This window comes from Ruditapes philippinarum, unplaced genomic scaffold (genome assembly GCF_026571515.1).
Source record: "Ruditapes philippinarum isolate M1 unplaced genomic scaffold, ASM2657151v2 ctg11323_1_1_1_1, whole genome shotgun sequence".
Lineage (NCBI taxonomy): Eukaryota > Metazoa > Mollusca > Bivalvia > Venerida > Veneridae > Ruditapes > Ruditapes philippinarum.
The window spans coordinates 18,118-29,696 of NW_026853007.1; positions in this window are offsets into that span (position 1 = coordinate 18,118).

Here is an 11,579-nt window from a genome sequence, read left to right on the forward strand (position 1 = left end):
CAATCCCAAATCTACTTAACCCTCAGGGGCTCAAATGGTAATATACATGTATTTAAATTGCACCAAACCATCCGTATTACATCTATAACGACACAAATGTGTAGATGATCAATAAATGTTATGCTCACATTTAAAAAATTTATTCATTTGATCAAATCTAGTCATTTCTTTATACGTTTAATATACTTTATAGAAACCCTAAATAAGAACATAATTTATACATAATAAAGTCCTTTCCGATCAGACAGGGGAATGGAATATGGAATATGGAACAGATTATGTCTTAATATCTTTCCAAATATGAAGCATAACTATATATTTATATGAGTACATATAAGTAATTGCAAATAACGTTCATAACATTTGTTGAATTGTTTCAAATATCTCCATTGATATGAAAGCAATAGTTCCTTTCCGATCATGCCAACTCCTTTCCGAGCAGTGCGTTTCGATGACTGATAGATTATCTTTTAAAATCTCAAAAAGTATGGGGGAATAATATCAGTTAAATTCCACAGGTGTTTGTTTTAAATTAATTGTCATTATATATAGTGAAATCTTTTTTGAACAAATGCCATTAATAAGCATATAATCGGCCCTTTCCGATCATGTCAAGTCCTTTTCGCAGAAAGGAGCCCTTTCCGATATCTAGTCATACCGATCTAAATATAGCTGCACATTCGGAACTGCCCGGCTATTATCTATAATAACTTTCTGCAATCTCATTCACCGTAGGGAACGTGTTACAGTATCGCGCCTTCTGGTTACAGTATATAGTTTTCAAGGTAGGGGAAGACAGGTAGATGATTTTTATTTCGGTCTATACTACAAGTTGTTTAGTTTCAAAAATATGTTTTTGTGCTTTGCTTGTAAGGAACTGGATCCGGTATCTAGTCTTATATTTCTTCAGACCCTGCACCGCAGATTTTTCTCTATTTTGTCTCATAAATATGCTGATTTGACAGATTGAAAAAAAATCGAATCGAGAGACCAACGCATTATTCTTCAATTCCGACATTATTTAAGAATGCCTACAAAAAAAAATAAACCTACGAAACGTTAGTCCTTTGTGTTTAGAAACGTTTATAAAAGTAAATGACCAGTTGAACCTGTTTTTCTGTTCGTCAAATGCGTTAATTTTTTTAAAAAATAAACAATGTTACAATATAGAACAAGGTGAATTGTGCAGGGTTACAGTATAGACCTGGCGATTGTTATTAGTCGCCGGTAGAAACCGGCGACTATATTTGTAACAGTTTAATATTATACCTATGGTAGGAGAAGCCCTTAAAATCTGAAAATAAAAGCATATCAATTATTGAACAATTAAAGACCACAATTATTTTCAGTAATCTCAAAAATTCAAACATATGATAACTTTGCTCAATAAAATGAAATATACACATATTGACATCTTAAAAAGCAACATAACAATTTTCATAAAATGAATCAATAACGTATCCCTGAGGATCAGTCATTGAATATTAGGGATACTTTTACTTTTTTCTATGTGTCAAGCGTTGCTATTTTATGATATATAAATCATGAATGATACTTGAAATGGCACTTTTAAATTATTTGGTTGTTTATTTTTTATGAGACCTATTATATTTCATTATTTTATCTAATTATAAACAAATGCTCCCTGTTCGTTTGTAAGAATCACGTGACTACACGTTGTATGTTATCGTTATAAAATCTATTAATAGTAACAGATTGCAGGTACATTTTGTAACTTGTAATGTATGGCGGATGCAAATCATTGTAATTTTGTATAATTAATTACAAAGTTATTTTTCATTAATCGGTTTCATATTTTATATCATTAGAAAAACATGTATACTCATATTTTACACATTAAAAATAGATTTTCAAAACTTTTTCCTTTTTTCTTGGTAAAGGGTTAAACTTGGCCTTTTCTGTCAAACTTTTGACAAGAACGTTCAAAATTTTAGTTTAGGTTGAACATCACAAAATAATTTTATGCTTACGAGGCACATTATTGAAACATAAAATGGTAATCGTTGATTTCGTTATATTATGTCGGTTCCGTCGCGCAGGTTTCCGGTAGGGGTCCGGAATCGTATTAGATACATAGAAAAAATATAATAAACTATCTTTGTGTTGATAGTTTATCGCACTGAAATGCAATTAAACGTTAATTATAATATCGTATGTAACGATGGGAATTTCAACTAAATTAGATCTATATATTTTTTCGATGGACAACACTTTTACAGTAGATTTGCATTTTTTCATGCAATAATAAAAACATTTATATTTTCATAGTCACTTTGTAAATATTCGATGATCGGTAATTATTTGTCGGTAATTATCGAATTCTGAACAAGTAACCCGTACGGATTTCAATGTATGGTATATAAAGTAGAATTACACGTAGATTTACCAGCATATCACTTGCCCTACAAGCCTCGATGGCAAACATTACTCAACATATTGTTCCTCGTTTCTTTACACTTGAACCATTAAACTGCTATTTTCTTATGATTTTTATGATAACAATCATATTTCTATCCGGTGACTTGATGCTTTAGCATCAAAATCTCTACTTTTCTGATTTGGTAACAGTTTATACCCAGATTTCGGTTACAGTTTAGACCTCAATATTTTCTACATATACTAGGTAAAATGTATGAATGATAGATATATAGACTTGTAATCTAAACTCAACTGGTGAGCTTAACGACCCGATGGCTATTCGTCCGTCTGTTGTACACATGTGTGTCCAATGACATCCGCTCAGTAACTACTTGACCAAATTTGATGAAATGTACATGAATTTCTGCCAAAATTGTTCAAATGCTTTCGGTTGCAATCTGGGATACGAAAACCAAAAATATAGATTTAAAAAGAGCAATGTTTAAAACTCCTTCTTCTATCGAACCAAAAAGCATTCGCTGTGTAGCATTCTTTAGAAAGCAATTTGCAAAGAAAGATCAAATCGTGACCCTGGCGTCATTTCGAATGCTTCTTTGATGAAGTAATGATTATTTTGTCATTATAAAATTAAAACACGTTTTTTTATTATTTCAGACATCCTGTAGATCTACGGAAGTTTTCATGGTTCTGAAAAGGAAAATAATATTGAAAGATATAGAGTACCAATCAAGGTCAGACAATTACAATATCTTTTCCATAGAGTCTGATGGAGGTACATAATAGTGGCCGAGTCGTGATAAGGTCGCCTACTTCAAATCATCTTTCCTGTACTGCTGTGATTGAAATCCCGTCTCTTGACGTTGGATTCTTTGTATGTGAGGAATCTATCAAGCTAGTTTACGGAAGATTGGTGGTTCTAGTTACGTGCCCGCTCGTGTCTGGAATGTTTATCTAAGGATTATCTGGGGTCTTTCGTTACAGAAAAGCAGTGATATTTTCACATGACCTAAAAGTCGGTTAGAATTAAAATCCAAGAAAACCAAAAGTAACAAATCCCTTTTAAATACTTAAAAAATACATTATTGTAGATGGAAATTCCAACTTAAAATAAGTTTTAAGGTTGCAGTATTTCTCATATGAATACTGTTTAACCCCCTTAGGGTATGTTGCCGGCTTTTTCATTGTATCTTTGACAGCTTATCTGTGGTATTCAGGCTTCATAACCTCCGACCCCCTTTCAAAATTCCATTTTATTTAGTTGCACCCATTGTATTCTCGTTTAGGGCACACCCTTTTTATGGAATGGCACTAACGTCACAATGAAGATTCCATGATAATCGCCATATGAACACATCTACAGATGTTAAAAAATTCTAAAGTTTACCATTTCATGTTAAATGTTGAATTCTGCTTAAGCTGGTGCTAGGAGGCGTGGGCGGTAGCTTTCAGTTACCACTACCATCCATGAAAAGGCTCAACAGTAACATTTTCATTATTGCCGTTTCTCTATTTTATTACTCAATTGCATTATAAAGTGAAATGGAATCGAGCAATAATCTTTCTTCTCTCCATACAATTTTATAACAGTTACTGTTGTTGCTTTGAATGGGACATTTCTTATTATGCAAAAAATCTCAATCTGAATATAACTTCTTAAAGTAAGGAAAATAGCTGTAACTTTTCTGCTGAAGAAAATATGACAATATTACAACCCTTCAAGAATATATTAACTAGAAAGGTATGGGTTATTTCATAAAAATAATGGATACGGCAAGTATCTCAACTGTAACCGAAATTTGGGTATATACTGTAACAAAATCGGATCAAAGTCGCTCGGTCTATGCTGTAACCCTGCAGGATACACCTCGCTCTATGCCACAGCGTACACTCCATCGTCCACAGTGACTTCCACTTGCGAGCGAAATATACATCGTAAAACGCAGGACAAGGCTGAAAAACATGTAAAACTTGTCAAAATAAATAAATCATTGTGTTTTTACTTATATGTGTGGTACTGACATAAACTAAATTATTCATAATCAATATTCTAATGTTTAAACATATATTTTCAGACAAAATGCGGTTTCTCACTCAGATTTCCCGAAAAAGAATCAAAATTGTTTGCATCAAACGACGATTTCAAAGCTTTAAACCTAATATTTGAACAAATCTTTTTGATGCTATCGAAAATTATGCTCTAAGCACCAAAAAATTAAACAATGTTATTTGTAAACGTCTTGGTTGCGAATATATTGACAATAAATTAGCAACTGTTGATGTTCCCTCACTGTACGGTTGCTTGGTCACTTATGAGGACTTGAAAAAACTGTACGGTTGCCTGGGAGCAAGCTACAAGTTTTGTTACAATTGTAATAGGGCTGCATTTTAGTAAACGTTCTCAGTTTTTATTGCCCTTTCAGCTTATTTTCCTTACCTTATTTGTTAGAGTTAATTTGATTGGTGCTTTCGGTTTTATTCTATATTTTTCATTGGTCGACTTGATTGAAATCATTCGCTTAGTTCAAAACTTGTTATGAATTATTCTGACCAATCAATCTTATAGTTATCATTGTCATGACTACCAAAATGTGTATAAATACCGGGTGAATTTCTATATTTCTTGTCTTGGGAACTGGCCGACAGGTCAGTTCACTTCAAAGCTTTAGAGCTTTGGCACTCTTTCAAAACTTAATAGTTTTGACTCTGTTTTAAATCTACACTTAACGAAACTTATAAGTACCCCAGTTATAGTTTTCAGCGTAAATTATGATATGATTAACGCAAACATTTAAAACTTATGCTGTGTAAAGTTTAATCATATTTTTAACATTTCATAACAAAAAAATCATTTATAAACAACTCAAACTTAACAAAAAAGATCATAAACCGAGATCACTACCAGTACACAAATTCGCACCAGAGTCTTATGAAGTCAATATCGCGTATGTCCACCGTTTGCGTTAATTACTGCTAAGCACCGTGATCCCATTGACATAATGAAATTTCTAAAATAAGCCACTGGGATATTAGCCCATTCTTGCATTAGTCGGTTGCGTAGTTCTCTTTGGTTGGTGGGTGCATTCGGGCCTCTGAAGACACGCCGGCCAAGTTCATCCCATATGTTCTCAATCGGGTTGAGATCGGGCGACTTTGACGGCCAGGACAGTACGTTGACATTCTGCTGTTGCAAGAGTGCCCGTATTGTGCGTGCAGTGTGGCTCGTTGCCCCGTCTTGCATTAGTGTCATGCCCCTGTTCTGTTGAATAATTGGAATGGCAACGGGGCGAAGAATTTCGTTCTCGTAACGAGCTGCATTTAAGTTCACTTGAATTGCAACAAGTGGTGTTTTCACGTGGAGTGAAATTCCAGCCCATATCATTACGGAGCCGCCGCCGAACTGATCTCTTTCTACGACGCACGCATCAGCATAACGCTCACCACGTCGGCGGTACACACGGGTTCTCCCATCATTTCCCTGAACATTGAAACGGGACTCATCGGTAAACAAGACTTGTGTCCAGTCCGCACGTGTGAATCTCAGATGAGTCCTCGCCCAGCGGACACGTGCACGACGGTGGTGTCCACGCAGTACAATTCCCAGATACGGCCGTCTGGCACGAATACCCACGGATCTGAGGCGCGATCGGACTGTGTTGCTGCTGATTGGCCGTCCGTGAGTCCCAAATGTCGCCCTTGCTATTTCTACTGCTGTGCGCTACCGCTGGCGGAGGTGCGATAAAACCATAAACCGGTCTTGTCTGGGTGTTGTCACTCTACCACGTGGTCTCCTCGGAAGATTGGCGACACTTCTGGTACGTCTGTACTTTGAGGCAAGTCTAGTTATAGACTTCTTTGTAACACGCATTCTTCGGGCAACCTAGAAAAAAACAAAGGATTGCAAGGTTCATAATACTGATATGCAACGGGCTTGTCGTATAATGCATGCATTCAAATGCAATAAAACGAACAATGATTATTGAACCACATACCTGCTCATGAGACGCTCCGGCTTCTAAAAGTCCAATAGCGATTGCACGTTCTTGCAACGACATACGAGCCATGTTTTGTGTTTTTATGTAAGGAACATCTACACTCTATCGATACATGTTTATATTGGTCATTATGGTCAGTTGCACGGGGTGCATGCGTACGGGGGAGGAAGTGTTACACGAAGGATGGAGTTCTTATGATAACTTGTTTGGAGTTCTTATGATAACTGTCACGGAGTTCCTGGAAAACGTTACGGATTTCTGTGGAAAACTTTTCTATTTACTTGGAGAACTCACGTGAAAAATGGTCATTTTTACCTTTAAATGGGGAGTTTGAGGTGCTAAATTAAACGTTGATAATTAAGCTTGCCCTACATATTGTATAATGTTTTAGAAAAACCTTTTATTCCATTTTTCATCGCCTATTTATAAAAAAATTTGGTAGTTTTGAGTAAAATTTCCAAATTACTTGCTCATTCGTACATATTAACCTTTTCATTTGTGATCTTCTTCGTTGCTATACATAATTACATAATTATAATGCAGAGTTGCAAACATAAAGTCCAGGCTAATATATTTATACCCGATTTTTCAAATGTCACGGAGTTCTTGTGATAACTCAAAATATGTCCTGGAGTTCTTATGATAACTTTAGTTACTGCCAGTGTGTTTCTTGTGCTAAATTACGGCCCGTTTACGCGTATTTTATCAGTCAATAAGTGTGTAAATCATTATGAAGCATAGTACGCGTATCATTTGCACACACATTTGGTTATATAACGTTGGTTTAGAGTGTATTTCAATTCAAGAGTATAAGAATCTTACACCGGTTGCCGGTACAGACCGGAATATTTAGCTCGAGGGTAACTGTTTACAGCGGTAACGAGGCTCTGCCGAGTTTCTGCTAAACAGTTACCCGAGAGCTAGATATTCCCGTCTGTACCGACAGCCGGTGTTTGATTCTTTTTCTTGCATATTACATGTCAATTATTTTCGAAACAGAAATTATGAAAACTGATATTCTCATTAGCGCACTTTTTTTCTTATAGTAGCGTAACTTCATTCATAACGGAAAAATGACGTCAATCTTAAGAATGGCGATTCATTCATAAAAAGGCGCGCATCAATGACGTCATTTTAAGCACGGCGACTTGTCTTACATGGGGGGTTTAACACAGAGTTTTTCTAGCATCCCGGTGTAAACGGAAGATAATCCTGTCTGAGATGCAAGAATATAAGAATCTTACACCGGTTGCCGGTACAGACCGGAATATCTAGCTCGAGGCGGTAACGAGGCTCTGCCGAGTTTCCGCCGTAAACAGTCACCCGAGAGCTAGATATTCCTGTCTTTACCGACAGCCGGTGTTTGATTCTTTTTCTTGGCATATAACATATCAATTATTTTTAAACAGAAATTACAAAAGACGGATATTCTCATAACGCACTTTTTAACTTATACATGTAGTTTATATAGATATCCATTAATATCTAAAGATGACACCCACCTCATTAAATTAAGATAAAGGTAATGCATACTACTTCCTATTTTGCTGTAACCATTTACATGTATTTTGTTTCGGCAGACCGATAGCATAATTACTTTTTGTTCTCTTAGAACTGCCAGGAATAATGTATACATGAAGAAATCATGCTTAAATATTAAATTCAAAGCGTATTTTTATCCTGTAAAGTAAATGCTCTACATCAAGGATGTTTTCAGTCATGCCCCAATGAAATGGAAAAAACAACAATCAAACAAACCCAAAAACCAACAAACTAAAAAAAAACCACACAAGAAACGGAGGTTAAAAAATATCTCTTGTAACTGAAATACACTCTAAACCAACGTTATATAACCAAAATGTGTGTGCAAATGATACGCGTACTATGCTTCATAATGATTTACACACTTATTGACTGATAAAAATACGCGTAAAAACGGGCCGTAATTTAGCACAAGAAACACACTGGCAGTAAGCAAAGTTATCATAAGAACTCCAGGACATATTTTGAGTTTATCACAAGAACTCCGTGACATTTGACAAAATCGGGTATAAATATTATTAGCCCTGGGCTTTATGTTTGCAACTCTGCATTATAATTAGTGTAATTATGTATAGCAACGAAGAAGATCACAAATGAAAAGGTCAATATGTTCGAAATGAGCAAGTAATTTGGAAATTTTAACTCAAAACTACCAAATTTTTTTTATAAATAGGCGATGAAAAATGGAATAAAAGGTTTTTCTGAAACATTATACAATATGTAGGGCAAGCTTAATTATCAAAGTTTAATTAAGCACCTCAAACTCCCCATTTAAAGGTAAAAATGACCATTTTTCACGTGAGTTCTCCAAGTAAATAGAAAAGTTTTCCACAGAAATCCGTAACGTTTTCCAGGAACTCCGTGACAGTTATCATAAGAACTCCAAACAAGTTATCATAAGAACTCCATCCTTCGTGTAACACTTCCTCCCCCGTGATGTGCTCGTTTTCGATTTTCAACGACCACTCTCATAGTATGGTTTTGCATGGTTAATTTTGCATAAATTCATTTTGAGCCGACGACAAATTGGGGCATTACATATAAAATTATCAATTTTGGGATTTTTAAAATAACACTGTTTAAAAGCAAGGGTTTTTTTTTGGGGTACTTATTTAAATTTCGTTAATGTATAATTTATTTGAGAATTTTGGCTATACTTAATTTAAATATTTTGAAAATTTTTTTTAAAAAAATAAATTTGTTGTTGGTTTTAATTTTTCTTTTAAAAATATAATCTTTTTCATACTCTTTTATCCAAATTTGAGATTATCGTATTTTAAATAAAAATATGAAACGTTTGAATAAATTTGTAGTGTTAAAATTTTTAAAATCCTTTTTGTTTTTAACTTTCTTAATAAAAGTAAATTGAAAGGGACGTCCTAACTATCCATCCTAGCCCTGGTTTGGGTTAATTTGAAATTCAGAGAACCTGGGGAAAAATGCCCTTTAAAAGAAAATTTTTTGTTAAACACCCTGTCGTCCGTATAGTAATTTGGCCATTTATATTTTAAGTCTGTCCAGAGCGCCACTGAGTGTTGGGCTCGAATCAGCTTGAACCACTGATAATAAACCGGCACTATTGCATTGGTGCCGTGACCACTGGACTTTTCAATTGTTTGTAAATCAACTATTAAGTATTGCTGTAACAGCTGAATTTTTGGTTTTTGTATAACGTGGAGCTTTTATATTGAGATTTGTTTTGGCGTACGTCTAGTATTTTATTTATTTTTTTTTTTGTGATTTTTGTATCGGCATAGGGAATTTACATAGAGCTATGTAAAGTTTGGTTACAGTACTTATTCGGATTCATATCTATAAAATACTCATTTTTCTAGTGTGTTACGTTAGTATATCGTCTGCTAAATTTTACTTTACGCACGATAAGTCGTGTGGTAATTTTTCATGTAACGGTTAATCGAGTAAATATTGCTAGGTGTATAGCGCGAGGTGTGTATATGCGTTTAAACCGGTTATAGGTTGGTGGTGTATAAAATAATGTATTGATTATAAACATAAAATAAAATCAAAAATGTAAAGTAAAGTAAATGTGAATTTAGGTGGACGCTTCTGTAAATAGGATATTAGTTAAATTAAAATAGAATCATTTAAGGGTTTACTGTAAAAGTTAAAAAACAAAAGTAAATTTAGTTCTATAGGAATAATTATAAAATATAAACATTTAGTAATATACTAAGTTGTCAAAACTTTATCCAAGACCACTTGTAAAAATATTGTGTTGTTAAAAAAAAAAAAAAAAAAGCTCTAAGTAAGAGTATATCATAAAGGTCTGCTTTGTTGTTAAAGTTTAACTATTTAAATTGTATGAACAATAATATTAACAAATTTTGAATTAATGTGATTTAAACTTTTAATTACGTCTTTCTATGGTTAAAAGTTGAAGTACAACTAAGATATAAAATCATTTTGTTTTACTTATAAGTGTTATCATTTAAGTATGGCTGAGGGAAATTTACCGATATATAATTCAGAAAGTAGAATATGGGTCAGTACCGTGTAATAGATACTACGGGGTTCGATGCTCAGAATACGTCACGCACGAGAACTTTAACTTTAAACACACCTACTATGTACTGCCGATGTAAGGTCTTTTCATGAAACGGAAGGACAAGTTAACACGCATTCTTCACCTAGGTATAGGGAAATTTCCATAATACTTTCTTATGGGTCTGATTCATTTCTTGGTTCCCTACTTTTAGACAAGAGTTTAGTACTCCGAAAGTAAGATTTAGTTCACACTCCCCTACTGTTCGTGTGTGATACAAATGAAGGATTATTACGTATTGGTGATAGTCATAGCTTACCCTTTGTATACAGGAAGTGCTCGAGATGACTTAGATACGTCCTATCCCGGGGTTAAAGGACTGATTTTGATAAAAGCCAGTGCTTTCCCCTTTAAAAACTGATTATACTGTTCCTAATGTAACAGTTAGACATTATAGTTATATGAAGAGTTCACCCTCTTTAGTGACAAAGCGTAACTAAGTAGCGTTACTCACCGGTTATGGTTAATACATGCCAAACACCAGTGCCTCATACTTTATCGAACCATTATTCGCAAAGTGTAGGTTTTCCGAGTAATTTTATATAGGAAACGCATTTATGCTAGAACTTATAGTGCTCCGATGAACACTATGTACTCGGGTATTACAAATACTCGGCCATTTCGGTTATGAATATAAGTCCGATCATTTCGATGGTACTTCTAGTGAATGGTACGATATATTATTCATTTTGAGCAAAAGCTATCAGAACTGGAATAGTTGGGATGATCAACAAAAAGCATGCATGTTAACAATTAATTTGCGGGGGAAGCACAGCGATTACTGTCTACATTACACCCTTCTCAACTTGCAAGTTATTCGGAAATTAAGCGTGTGCTAACGCAAAGATTTAGTCCACATGAACGTGAAGTTGCATTTCGCTGTGAATCCCGTAATCGGAAAAGCAAGGGTGTAATGCCGTTTCGGAGCTATGGTTATGCACTAAGCAGATTAGCTCAAAAAAACATTTCCTTTAATGCACAGTGATGGGCTTAGAAACATGTATTATTGACCATCATATTCATGGATTAGGGTACTTTGTTCAATTAAGAAAGCACGTTAAATTAAGCGTTAAGTTGGATCC